Genomic DNA, 15021 nt, shown 5'->3' on the forward strand with positions numbered 1-15021 from the left:
GATGGCCTGACACGCTGGGAAATTTTTGGTTTTGAGGTCACAAGAAGCAAACAAGCAGCGACTTTTATTAACAGCACTCGTTTTTTCAATGTCATGTTTCAGTGTCAGAGTTTAATGTGAGGCGTCCGGTCTGTAGTAACACACACACGTACACACACACACCAAAAAAAAAGACAAATAGAAGCTGTAGGTTTGTGCTCAAATGGTGAAAAGAACTGAAGGACGCGAAACCCATTGTGTCATTAATTATAGATGCTAATGTAGAAGAAAGAATCGACCCGAGCGGAAAGCTGAGGTTGTAAAATTAAAACTAATTGTATTGTTGTGCAGTTCACTTTTTGCTTCAAAGGACAGAGTCAATTCATTAATTAATTAACCGGTTGAGTGACAGGGAAATAATGGATGACGAGGATTTCTGCTCTGATTTCTAAATGTTACCTTGTTGTAAGTTTTATAGCCAGTTTTTAAAAGACGGCTGCTCTCTTATTTCAGTCAACTTACAGATTTTACTTTTGGCTTCGGAAATTTCATATATTTTCTAATAATAACGATTCGATATGATTTCCAGACAAATTACAACTGAAATAGATTCCTTTAATTATTTCTCAGACATAAAACACATTTCTGAGGTAGGATGTGACTTCAAAACAGAAACTATGCAATAAATGCATATTTAAAAAACTTTAAGGTAGCGTAAACTGTTCAATATAACGCATATTAAAAGAAATTATATTTTATCTTAACAAAAAATGCATGTCTAACCTTCTGAGACCCTGCGTCCTCATATGGGGACGTTAAGTTTCAGATTTTATCGCAGCTTATTTTGCTTCATTTAAACCCATTGTCCACATTAGTGGACGCTTTAGTCTGCCATCTAGTGGACACAAAGGTTAAAAGTTATTTATTTCTGTTTATTAACTTTTCTAGTTTGATATGACATGTACATTTAACAAATTAGCAATTTTTGCTAATTAGCAAGTCCTCGTTTGAGGATGTTGGGACTTAATTGTTTGTGATTCTGCCCTTGTAGAGCCATGTTCAGGTATTAAAATGAACTGTTTTATATTTTGTCACACATTGGTGACTTCTTTACAATGTAAATAATGAAATAATCCCAGTGTCCACATATGAGGATGTTGCTTTTTTTCAAAAACTACTACTTCCTCTTCAAAGATGATGCTTAGTTTTTATAGATTAAATCCTACCAATCCCAAATACCTCGAAGAAATTAAAGATGCATACCAAATAAAAGCTTGGGTCTTTAGGTTAAAACTAATTCCACATCAAAATAGCTGAATGAATAATACAAATAAACAAAAACTCTTCAGATAAACAAACTAAGGCTTGTCTGTGTTCCTAGTTTGGGATTTACTTAGGAAGATCAGCATTATCTTCGCCCATACGACATCAATCAAGTGGACAAAACTAGATTATGCCCTCTGCTGTGTACAAAGGGCATTGCAATTTATTTTACACATTTGTATCGATTTTTAACTGTCTCATGATGCATCGTTACATCCCTATTTTCTAAGCTAAAGAACGTTATCACGTAAGTATTTAACGTATTTTCATGGCTTTTTGATTTTTTTGAAGTTGATCTGGAGTCTCTCCGTTGGGACCTGATTATGATCCTGCAAAGATCAGAGTAACAACAACGTAGTTAACACATTATTACTGGATACATTGTGCACTGGTTGAAACACGCCCCATAGTTAAATCCAAATTACTTCCTTGCTCAAGACTTACCTTTGTAGTTTAGCTTTAGCTTATTTATTTTATTTATTTAGTTGCTATTATTTTTTAAATCTCTTTTACATTTTAGTGGTTAGCATTTGATATGGTGTTTTCTTAATTACCTTAAGTATTTATCTATTTATTTACTATTATTTTTATTTTTAAAAATATTTTTTAGTGGTTAGCACTTTATGTTGTTTTTCTATGACCTTAAGTTTTATTTGATTTATTGATTTATTTTCTCATTTTATGCTCTTAGATCGTAGTGGTTAGCATTTGATTTTTATTATTACATTTATTATTTATTCTGCATAATGAAATTTTAAGTGTCTGTCTGTGCATGTGTGGTTGTGTGTCTGTGTTGGAGGTTATTGTATACAGAACTGCTACTTTTTGTATGAAAAGTGGTTTACAAATGGAGCCTGATTGATGATGTGTACACCGCTTTAGATTTCAAATTGTTACAGGTGTTTTCCACCATGACATGACATTCTAGATACACATTTATGAATGATTTCTAGCTCTCGTTCACAGCTAAAAGACGTTCAGGGGAAATAAAACCACAGAAATGCGGCATACATCAGTGTTGCATTGTTTTATGGTTAATTATTCCCATTAAGAGCTTCCTTGGTGCTGCTTGTCCTGGAGTCAAGAGAAAAAAGGGATCACATCAGCAGAAGACACAGGTTCATAGCTTTTTATGGGCTATTAAGACATGGCCCCTGTCCAAAGCCCCAGAGGAGGAGGTTACTAATGTGACCATATATTTAGCTGGATGATGCCTCCCTTTACATTTTTTTTTTTGCACACATCTCTTCTGTTAGCGTCAGGTTATATTAAAAAATCTATTTTGGAGTTTTATCTGCCTGATATCTGCTCCTTCTCTCTGTGCTTTTGTGTTTATCGTTGGAGCCGAGTGACGTTTGGACCTGAGAGGGAATCTAACGGTGCATTAGCCATGTTGGAACAAGCACTCAATACAATCAATGCAGCAGAAATGCAAAGCAGCGTTACTGTGTAACAGGCAGTGCAGGTATCAGGTAGCTTATGTTGTTCAAATTATGTGTTTTTCTGCACTTGTCCAATAACTAAAAAAAAACTGCACAGATGGAGGACTGTTGTGATATTTGGATGAGCTGGGTGTGTCATTGTGCAGGCCAAAAATAACAATATCACATATCAGGATTGATATTTTTAGGCACACTGGAACACAGTTATGTTCTAGTTATGCAGCAATTCAATCAGGCCAAAGAAGACGAGCAATTATTCAAATTTCTGAAGGACTAATTACATTTTATCGCATTATGCGTCAAATCTCCGATCATTTAAACTAATTAAGTGATAAAGTCTCGGGTCTGTTTTGTACAAATTCTTTCTGTGTTCACGTCGGGATGGATCCAGACGGATGAGATCATTTCATTGGGTTTTTTTTATTTTTTTTATTTTTATATCCCTTTGCCTCCTGGCTATAAGCAGCCGAAGTGACACAGCATTTAGTTTTGGCTCAGGTTCAAAAACCATCATCCAAACCTAAAATCAATTTCTGGTTTGTGAGAAGAAGAAGAAGAAATATTTACCAGAAACTGTTCTGCTGTGTTCTTTTTTCTCATCCACTTTAGTTCATTTTGTATTCATAATAATCTTTAATCTCATAATAAGTTTTATCAGTAGTCACTTAAGAAAGGGAAAAACAACTTAGGCAGAATTTAAGGGGAAATGAAACATCCATGTATTGGTCCTTGTCCTGTGAACTATATCTGAATTAACACCTTTGCTAAATATGCTAAATGTTGAAAAGTTCCTAAAATCAAAGATTTAAGAAGTTTATTTGTCGTATAAAGTGGCAAGAGATTATTGCAGAGGTAGCAGTGAAGTGACGTAATTGTATAGAGGGTTTTTATGGCTGGAAGTCTGTCTGGAAGTCAGTCTGGAAGTCGCCATGTTGGAGGCACTTGGCAACGTAAACAAAGTGCATGGACTGAAGTAAATCGTGGAAAATGGTGAATTATTGTTGTGTTTTTCGGCTGTATGAATTGGGCAGACTGTGAAAACCTGTGAAAATTTTATAGACTGCCCAAGGTTATTATAAATCAGAGAGGATAACGCCAAAATCAGACTAAAAGAGGCTCTTGTGGTTAGTGAAGCTAAACCAGCATCTACAAAATTTCAAATGTTTTCACAGCCTGCCCAGTTGGTCCAGACAAAAATACACCAATAATTCACCATTTTCCACGATCTACTTAAGTCCCTGTGCTTTTTTTTTTTTTTTACCTTGCAGAGTGCCTCCAATACGGTGACTTCCTGACTTCTCAGCTGATACTATTCAGAATTATTTTCGTTTCAGGGAAAATATTTTCATCAGGTTTCAGTCACAGTGTGCCCTTCCCACCATCTTCTTAGAAATGTGTTTAAAAACGTGACATGTTGTCTGCGTAATACCATGTCGCCCAGAGGATCACATTGTTTTAATTTACTCTACTGTATGTCCAGTTGATTATCAAATCAAGTGAGGCTGAACGTCGTATTAAATATGTTTTTGATGGAACAAACACGTGATGCAAAGCTAAGGTAAGCAGCAGAAAATAGAGGCAGAGAAGGGCTCAGATTCCCATTGTTCTTCCGGCGTAAATGCGATTCAACACTTTCAAACTGGAATTCATTACACTGTAGTGCAAAAAAACTGAACTGCTTCATCAAGCATTCGTTCAGACAGGGCGTTCAAATCTTTTTTAATATGAGAAATTAAGCATTATTCTGCAATTATATGCATATTATCAATAAAATCCTATTGATGCCTATACAAACCTGTTTGGAAACTACTAGTGTGGAATTATCAGAATTTTGAAAAATACCGTGATATACATTTTTGGTGATAAATCCCAGCCCTAGGAGACGGTACATATTTAGGAACAGGCTGTGAAGTCTCTCCTTCTCTTTCACTGCAAGCATGCATGTTATTAAGTTATTATTTATTTATTGATCTCCACCGTAACAGTAGTTATTTTAGAAACCTGCACGAAGCTCAGATTACAACTCAAAACCTGAAAACTTGACAGAAAAATACAGAATGAGGACACGGGTGATTATTACAGTACATACGTGACTTCATGTGACCAATAAGTAACCACATCCTGATATGTTTTTGTTTGTTTGTTTTTAAGCTACAAACCAAGCATGCATATTGAGTAATTTAATTTGTTAATTCTCATTTAATTCTATTCTATAGTTAGTTAACAGCTACAGCTTTTTTTGGTTGTGTAGTAGAATGAATGAGGTAAAGGGTAGATGCTTGAAAGTAAATAAAAAACACAAATGTTTGCTATTTGTGTTGAAAATTGATTATTAGATGTGATTCTACAGTACATGAGTCTGACTTCAGAAACATGAACAAGAAAACAACAAAAAACTTTGAAGTAGTTTTGAAGCAGTGCTAAAGGAGTCATTCCCGTGAAAATCTGTGCAAGTTCGAATTCGTTTCAGCTCCGAGAGAAACTCGACCCGATGGGCGTTAAGTTTCGTGCAACGCGGTGTGAAATGAAAACCGGGTGAGACCGGCTCACATGGCTCAATGGCGTTAACGGTACACATACACACAAACAAAGTTAGCATGCGGACAGATTCCTCTGACTTTATACCGTGTTAACTTGCAAATTTTTCGTTCTGGATGATTCACTAGGAATGTGCATGGATGAGACTGTAAGCGATCCATACGCTACACTGGACTCACACTGATTTTAATTCACTTGCGTAAATTAATCAGCAAACAGTCAAAATCTATAGCTGCATTTCATAAATGCGAAATAAATGCGATGTTTCTGAAATTTTGATTTGTACGTGTTTCCATTGAAAGGTCTTTTGCAAATGAGCTGTAAGTCTCGTAAAGTCTCGTCTCGCGATATCCCATAATTATGTTAAATTCTCGTCACTTTGAGAAAATGGACTTCAAATAGACTGGTCACATGACCTCCTACGCCATCTACGGTGATGCTGGTGATGGGGAAATGCAAAAAAAAGAGTTTCAATTGCACTTCTCTGATACACTTTTATATTGATTCGTCTGAAAAACCACCTCATGATATACCATAGACATATTTGAGAGGTTTTTCGAAATATAAGGGTTTCCATTACCATTTTTTTATTCCAATATTTCTAGGGGGAATGGAAACGCGGCATATGACGACTTGATATCAAAAAATTTTAAGCCAGCTCAACGTGAAGTCAGTCTGAAGGCCATTAAAATGAACCACTAGTACTTAGCTAACAGCAGTGCTGTGCCATAGTACAACCTAATAGAGCTTCTAATGTGAACGCAAACTGCTGTCTTTTTACTATTTTGACTCCAAAAAAACGTGTTTCTTTGCTGATGACACCATTGCATCTAACAGTGACGCTTTCACGCTAAAAATACACAATTTATTTTTAACCAGGGATTTTTTCTTCTTTTTGTGGATGGCTTTAAATTGAGATTTGGATTTGGTCTGATTTGGACCAATCATCTTCAGGCCAGCTTTAAAATGGGATAATGTAATCACATTGTCGGTATCTTAAACTCGTCCATCACTGCTAGTTTAATCGTCAACACTATCACTACTGTTGCTCTTCCTCTGCCCTTTGAGGCTACACATGCTGGCGTTTTTGACATGTTTGTATTTTGTCATTGGTAATAACTGCTCTAGCCAGATGTCGCCTTTAATTTGAAATATGTTAACCAAGCTGCACGCTAATGTTTCTTGATTTGATTTGTTTGCGAATGTCTGTCTGTTGGATGTTGAGATACAAATACTATGGGTGTTGTGAGAGGGATACAGCACATTTCTGATTAGCATTCCACTCATGAATTACATCTTCGTGAAGACAGTGTAATTTCATTCGTCACGGACATGAAAACCTATCGAGCACAATATGATCATTCACGTTGTTGCCCTGTGAACGCTTATTGTATAATTATGTTGAATATTGAATTATTTATCTAATAATTTAAAATGTATACTGGCCTTTAGCTTAGCCAACTGTTACAGAACAGAACCAGAGGCTGGAAGGATTCTGTTCAGAAGTAACGTGAACAAATGTGGTTCCAGTTAATTGCTGTGATTTTGAAACTGGGGCGTTTCCTCAAGATAAATAAAATACCTGCAAAATAATGTTCATAGTTGAGGTTTGTTGATTGTCTCGGCTAATTGAAGCTGTGTCTCCCAACCATTTCAGACTGAGTAACCTCATGTTGGTGGTAAGAGGATAAGACTTGATGCTCATGTTGCATCAGACCATTTCATTTGGAGTTTATGTGTTTCAAAACCTCATAATGAGGGAATAGTAGGAGTAGGAGTGTGTTTAGGGAAGAGTTGTCTGCTTCATAATGGAGGTTACCAATAATAAAATGGTAGCCAGGCTGTGGATGGAGTTTATTGCTCGTAAGAAGAAGAAGATGCCCAGGCTTACAATGCAATACAACACAATCATGTAAGATAGCTTTTAATTAAGATTGTTCATCTGTATCTTGGAGTTATTTCTCTTGTGTCTGTGTCAGATGATTTAAACCCAAACCAGTTAGTTTTTGTTATTTTTGTTATTGTTGGTGTCCATTTTAGCTAACTGATTTACTGGTCTAGACTTCACCTTTAACCTCCCGAGACCTGAGCTTTTGTTTGGTATTTAGATTATACGTGTTATTCCACTGTTTAATACAATAAAGTCACCAGTGTGTAACAAATTATAAAACTATTGGCATGTGCAAAAACAGAATTGCAAACAATGACCTCAAACGAGCACTTGCTAATTGGCGACATTGTAGCTCGTAACTATTGATAGAAATTGTAAAATTTGTGCTTCATATTAAACTAGAAACTGAATTAAGCATAAATAAACAAGTTTCAACCGTAGAATATGATGTTTTTAGCACTTTTGTTAGTAGAAACATTGTCATGTTTCTACACTGATTACTGTATTTCCCCTTTGCTACCACTAGATGGCAGACTAAAGCGAAGACATCTGTCCTCTGATCAAACTTCTGTCCTCAATTAAGCAGAATAAGAAGCTGCCACATACCGAAAAATATAATCTCCCCATGTGGGGACACAGGGTCTCAGGAGGTTAAGAATCCCAGCCTTGTGTATAACCTGTGGTTGTGAGTTCATTGCCTGTTGTGTAAAGTAAACCTCTGCTTCGTACAGTTTTTGGTGCCAAAATACCTCCCTTCCTTTGTGATGTGGACTATTTAACTACACCTACACAAAATGATTCACACTGTTCAATTCTTATCACAAGCAATCGCTAGCTACGCATATTTATTCTTTGATACTAGAGCTAGCTCAGAATTCCATGTAATTCTTATTTAGTGTAATGCTTATGAATCAGTATCATTTAGTGGTAATTTCCAAGGGAATTCATTTGGTTAAAAAAACATTTTATAGACAGCTCATCATTTTTAACCAATCAAAATTGTCAGTGATGCTGTGTTTTCCCTTTACAAGTTTAGTTTACAAGGGCACAATTTTAAAAAATGTATATAAAAATGTCTAATCCACCAAAGATTTTCACAAATTTAATGACTTGTTAATATGGGCCCCCATAAGTTTACAATAAAAGTACTTCAGTTTACCATTGTATTGATTGTACTTCATTATATTTTGATGACGTATATTTTATTGGATATATTATATGGGTTGAAATATACCCGACATTAGTGATGGCGTTACTAATTATAACTTTAATGTTCTAGGGCTAAGAGATCAAGTCTAGTCCAAAGATTAAAAAGTGATTTTAAACTAACTGAGAGGTCTTTAGCTGATATCAATGTGATTACAGTGCATTCAAAACTCTGCCCCCGCCTCATGTGCTAACCACATGACGGAACTCCATGTAGAATATTCTGGTGAAAAGCAAATCTGCCCCATGCGTGTGTCTCATCTGCATTTGGAGACGCGACTAATAGCTTCTACTCTGCCTTTAATTACTCACAATTATTGTTCATTTGCGGAAAATTAGATTGAAGCTCGTAGGCATGTGGCACAGTGTCACTCCTGTTCGGGGACGTTAGTTTCCAGCTGAGAGTTCCCATCATCATCATTCGCTCTTTGCTATTTAATATTATGTACCACTCTTTGCCCTCCTAATTTCCCTTTGTGGGTAAACAAAGTTTATTCTGATTTTGATTTTGATTTTGATTCTGATCGTCATCAGCATTTTTAGTATTATTATCATCATCATTCGTCATGTGAAAACCATTTAACTCAATTTCTTTGGTTGTCATTGTGTAAGCTGCAGAAATCCTACAACCTTAATTCATTTATTTATTTATTTTAAACATCATCGCGTGATCTGGATCTGAAAAAGGTAATCAAATAATCAGATCTAAAAAGATTATATTAAGAATTTATTCATTATTTGCTGCTTTTTTGTTTTAATCTCCTGAGACCCTGCGTCCTCATACGGGGACGTTACATTTTAGGTTTCATCACAGCTTTTTCAGCTTCATTTAAACCCGTTGTCCTCATCAGTGGACGCTTTATTCTGCCATCTAGTGGTACTAAAGGGTCAATACACTAGTCGGTGTACAAACGTGATGGCGAAGTCATTCTACAGATGACATTTTACTTATTTATTAACGTTTCTAGTTACATACGACGCACAAATTAATCAATCTCAATATGCTACATCGTCGCTAATTAGCAAGTACTCGTCTGAGGACGTTGGGACTTCATTGTTCTGTCTTTGCTCAGCCAGATATTAAAATAAACAGTTTTATATTTTGTCACATTGGGTGATTTTAGTATAATATAAATAATGAAATAATCCCAGTGTCCACATATGAGGACATTGTTTTTGTTTTGTTTTTCAAAAATTACTACTTCCTGTTCAAAGATGATGTTTAGATTTTATATATTTTAGGTTCTACTGATCCCAAATACCGTGGAGAACTTAAAAACACAGACCAAATAAAAGCTCTGGTCTCAATGGCCATGCGTTGACATCTTACTGCCAACTGTTCAGTCAGTTGATTTGTAATGATTTCGTGGTGCAGCATCAGTTTACAGTAGTTTTACATAAGTTTTATTGTCACTTATATTTAATAACTTATCTCTGGTCAGTCTTATGGAAGAATTCTAAACATTTTGGAAAAATATAGAAATCTTAAATACAATTTTTTAGCATCTGTACAAACAGTTAATTTGGAGTTTCTATTTAGCATGATTGAAAAGGGTGAAGAAATATATATATATATATATAATCTATCATCTGTTTTTTGTCTGGAATGTGAAATGCAGTGGAAAATAAAAATAAATAAAATAGTAATTACCTTAAATACCTCAAAATGACCCTTGACTCTCCACGGCTGTTATTCACGTTAATTAGATTGAAAACAAATCCGCTAATTAAACTTAGGGGGGATTTTCCTGGTAATTCTGATGATGAAAACAAAGTTGCGATGCCATTTTTTTTAAATCAATTTGCCGCATGTAATCAGGTTGTTTGTGTATAAGGTTTTAAAAATGCAATCAAGTCAGATCTAGAGATGTAAAACCTGGCTGTGGGTTTTGTCCCGGTGTCCCGGTCACTAGCTTCCCCTCATTTCCCCTCTCAATTAGCGACTCCACGTGGTCGGGCGTCTCAGCCTTTCCAAGAACGCCACGTTCTCACAAATCACCCAAGAGCTCCGTCTCTGTCTCCCAGTCAGTCAGCGGGGTCGGTCAAGAAAAACAACATACCAGCAGATAATTTGTTTCCCCCGTAAAAAAAAATAAAAAAAAAATAGATGAATGTGAGGCTATTTTATCTCCTGTTAAATCCATTTCACTACGGGTCACATCTCGGATCTGGACTCGGCGTCTAGAGGGGCTAGTAAATCACTTACAGGTAATCAGACGAGAAGGAATTTGTTCTTCATGGTCATGTCGGTTTTCAGACACATTCCCACATGAGGTCAGATGAGAAGTCAGAGTCACAAGATTTCAGTCGCTTCTTAGTTCTTGTGTCACATAAAGATGCTGGACACTTGTTGTATGATGGGTTTTTACACTGTTGTTTGACTTTGTGATAGTTACTCTTTATCCATCTGTGGCAAGTTGAGGGGTTTAAACTCCATTAAAATGTAGTAGGTAAATGTTCAGGACCTCAGATAAGAGGCACAGGTGCAGGTAAAGCCCAACAGCATGAAATACACTAGAAATTCAATAGATCCCAAATGAAAATCTTCAGTTTCGACTGTCGAGATGACAGTGGACTTACCACACTACTGTTCAAGTTCATTGTATGCATCTTCTTTCTTACGCTTTTATTTTTATGTTTATTTAAGTGTTTTTTTTCTTGTACCAATGAGCAAAATAACTGGAGGGACACATACCCGGCCAGTAAAGCTGCTTCTGATTCGGTCCTGTTCATCATGTTTTTTTTTGTTTTGTTTTTTGAGTTGTTCCTAAGCTGTTTTTGGTTTTGGCTGCTGCCATCAAGGAAGTGTTTTGTTTTTACCAGTTCATCTTTACATCACTGTAATAACGCGGATATTGTATTTAGCAACAAATATCAGCAACTCAATCAACTTTTATCCAATTTTTTAATCATTTTTTAGTCTAGCTTTTGTTCTTCGTCAGTCGTTTGGTCAGTATAGTAACTTAGGTGGTAAACCCTTAAAGACAGAGAAACAAAAGTTTTTAACGTTTTAATTGAATTTTAAATTTAATGCCAATGTTTTAATTCACTTTTTAAACGACTTAACCGCTTAAACTGAATAAAAAAAGAATCTAAAGAAAAAACAGCTGATCCACGAGCTTAAAGATCAGCCCACATTTAACATTAAATTTCATGAATTTTTCACATTTTTCATAGAGTTTTAACATTTTTAACTTTGTATTATTCTTTTGTGTTTATACTTTTAATTTGTGCAAACTCACAATGAAGTCAATGCTTCCACATGTAAACATGAACTTGAACGCAGCGCTTCAAATAACAACAAAGTAAATAAAATATTTCACCGACCAGTGGACTGAACCCATGAGGGAGCTTGGAGCTTCTACTATCTGAAGTTCGCTTCATTCTCTCTCAGGTGTTTCAAAGCAGAGACAGTGACTGATCAGGAAATGAGCAGCTGCTTTGCCTCCCTGGTGCACTCTGGGAAGTGTAGTTCTGTGATCCAGGTAGTGTTGAAAATAAGGAAAAGCTCCCTCCTTTCCTGACACTCAGCTCAACAAATACTAAAGAAAATGCAACAGGGGCTGCAACGGTATTGACATTGTGTGGGAAACACTTCATTGCCTTGGGGTTGGGGGGGGGGGGGGGGGGGGTCTGGTCTGGTTTGGTCTGGTCTGGTCTAGGTGGGGGCTACATGTCTGAGTAACAGTAACATCCACATGAGTGAATATCAGGTCCAAACGTTTCCCAGCAGAACTTTAAATTGGAACAAGATGGTTGAAATATTATTCACTTCACTCCTGTTAGTGGTTTTAATGTTGTGGCTGATCCACACAGTATCAACTGCATCCTTTTTTTTTTTTTTTTTTTTTTACAGCTCACACATCAGATACACTGTGAAACATGTTCTCCTTTCCATTAAAAACATGCCTGTTTGGCACTAACTCCTCTCCTGGTGCCGCTGGGTCGATCCATCCATCCATCCATCCATCCGTTCATCCATCCGTCCCCTTCGATCCATCCCATTGTTTTGCAGCAGCAGAGGTTGTTTGTTCAGTCACCGTGTGCTGAGTCAGCCTGTCAGACTGAGGCTTTCTGAGCCAAAGCCGGTTTTTACTGCGCTGCAGCAGCAGCACTAGGCCGACGTCCGCCTGCAGAGAAACATTAAACCCAGACTGACACAGCAGCGCAGCCGCTCTGCAGACATTTATACCAACACCACACCTCCGCTCCCGCTGCTACTAATGTCATCGCAGACAGATACACGGATAGATAGGTGCGCTCTCTTAAAATGGTCATATTAGCTCGTTGCTTGTGTTGCACGTGTTGCTCCTCCTCACGTTGTTGCCACTCCCTGAATTCCTTTTCTACAACTTCTGTACTTACCTCCACTCGTGTCTCATTCTCTGGGGGGAAATCAGACCCACAGAGGGAAGAAAATAGCTCTTCTCCTCCTCCTCCTCCAGCTTTCAAACACATTTATGCCAAACTAAATCTAAAATAAAAGCAACTAAAAAAAAAAGAAGTTCTAATTGAGGAGTAGATTGCCTCTTAGTCTTGCACTATGTTGCACTTTAAAGTTGCGCAATCTTTGGACTCCTATGTCCTTTTATTAGAATGTCCTTTGCTTCAGACGTCTGATTCAGGGACTCCTGTAACTAACAACCAGATGCTCACCTGCAATTACAGGGATTTCTCCACATTAATCTGGGTGCTGTGCTATTTTCTCACAATTAGTGGTTCTCTTAACAACCCATCTACGGTCAGAAACTTAACTTTCTGGAGACAGATTTGAAGTGTTGTCTAGACGTACCGTGACCTGGATGACCTGTTTGCTTTTTTTGTTTCACCACAACCAGAGATTTCCTTTTCCTTTCTTAACAATAATCTTCTTTAAAGTCCTTTAACTAATGGATTAACAGGTAAAATATACAACCAAAATTATAATAAGAATTAACAGAGCGTTCGTTTTTCCAGTATATTATTTCTACTGAATCTTATTTGTGACAGTGCACCTCTTAATAGTTTTAACTCATCAATAGAGGTGTTTTAGATGCATTTCCTCCAGTATTAATCTGTAATTCTGCAGAGGAAAAGGTGAATCGTGAGATGAGGGCTCATGATTAAGAGGCGTTCCCTCGTCTCATTGTCTCAGAGTCTCTGTTGCTTGAAACACAAATAAAAAGAGAAGCGACTGAATCATCGCGCGGGGATTGAGTTGCCTGTAAAGTGACACCGTGTTTTGGCGCTGACGCTGCAGAAGCACCAGACTACAGCATCAACAAACACTGCTGAACATATTTTTTTTTTTTTTTTTTGAACGTGCACCGTCATGCTCCCTGTACACAAACATCTGCCTTTCCGCGAACCGGCCGCCAGGGGGCAGTGTCTGCTTCCATTTGACTCCTCCGCCTCCTTTGGTAAACAGTTAAAGGGGGAATATGTGCCCTCAGCTCGGCCTCACAGGCCACGTGTTGCCTATAAAACATTCTGCTATTTGCATTTTTAGATGTGTTTGTTCTCGGTCGTCCAGGTCGAGCGGAAACTAGGGCAACTAGACTTATTGAACATGTTTCATCCGTGTGGCTTTCTGCTTTGAATTTGAGGAAACAGTTTCCCCAAGTCAATGAATGCTACTGTAATGACCCATTAATGTCCAGAGACTCCAACCTGAGGATGTGAATTTGTGTGTTGTGGGAACACGTGTTGAAACTGGGTCATGCAGCAAGATAAACAACCCCAACAACGACAAGTCATTCTGCAAAAGAACGGTTAATTCACATTATTTCACATTTCTGACCAATAGAAGAAGCAAACAGTTCATGTGAGACCCACCAACATCTCAAACACTGATGTGGTTCTGTTCAGCTGCTGGTAACATTTAGTAAACTTACTTTTCCTCATTTATCTGATCTGATCCTCTTCGTCTACTGTCACGACTCGTGCATAAATTTAAAACAAAACTTCCTTTACTCTTTTAAACCATGTTTCTGACCATAGAGTTATCTGCTTTGGTGAGTTGGCCTTGTTTCTGCTTGTTTGTTTATTAGTAGTAGTAGTAGTGGTGGTAGTGGCAGGCTGTTGCTCCTGGGAGGCAACGCTTTGGGTAAAAGCATCCGGTGGCTTGCACAAAAAAAAGAAAAAAGAGACGGCACGTAGGCACGGCCATAAAGCACATGCAGTCACTCATGTATTGACTAATACCTCCTGGTTTATCCACGAGTGCTGTGCAGCAGTAACAGACTCAGAGATCGTTCTTTAAGACAGTAACACTCAGTCAGGTGTGGACGACGTTGCTTTAACACGACTTAAGAACTACTGACAGTATATATCTGTGTATCTGTATCATATTTATGTGTTTGTTTATTCAACCACTTTCAATCTTTCCCATTTCAATTTCAATTTTATTTATATAGAGCCAATAACAATACAAATTGGCTCAAGACGCTTTATAAAAACCAGCCTGCAAACTCCAGAGAAACATATTTCCACTGAACTCTACTCACTTTTTTGTTTTGTTTTGTAGTGAGCCACTTAAACTTGGCGCAGCTTTGATATATGTTTTACATTCATATAGTATTTCCTGACCTTTTTCTCACTGTCCCCACAGGGATCATAGTCTTATTCTGTCTTAATGCGACGTAAACATGAACAGAGACTCAC

The sequence above is a fragment of the Mugil cephalus genome, chromosome 17 (assembly GCF_022458985.1).
Source record: "Mugil cephalus isolate CIBA_MC_2020 chromosome 17, CIBA_Mcephalus_1.1, whole genome shotgun sequence".
NCBI lineage: Eukaryota > Metazoa > Chordata > Actinopteri > Mugiliformes > Mugilidae > Mugil > Mugil cephalus.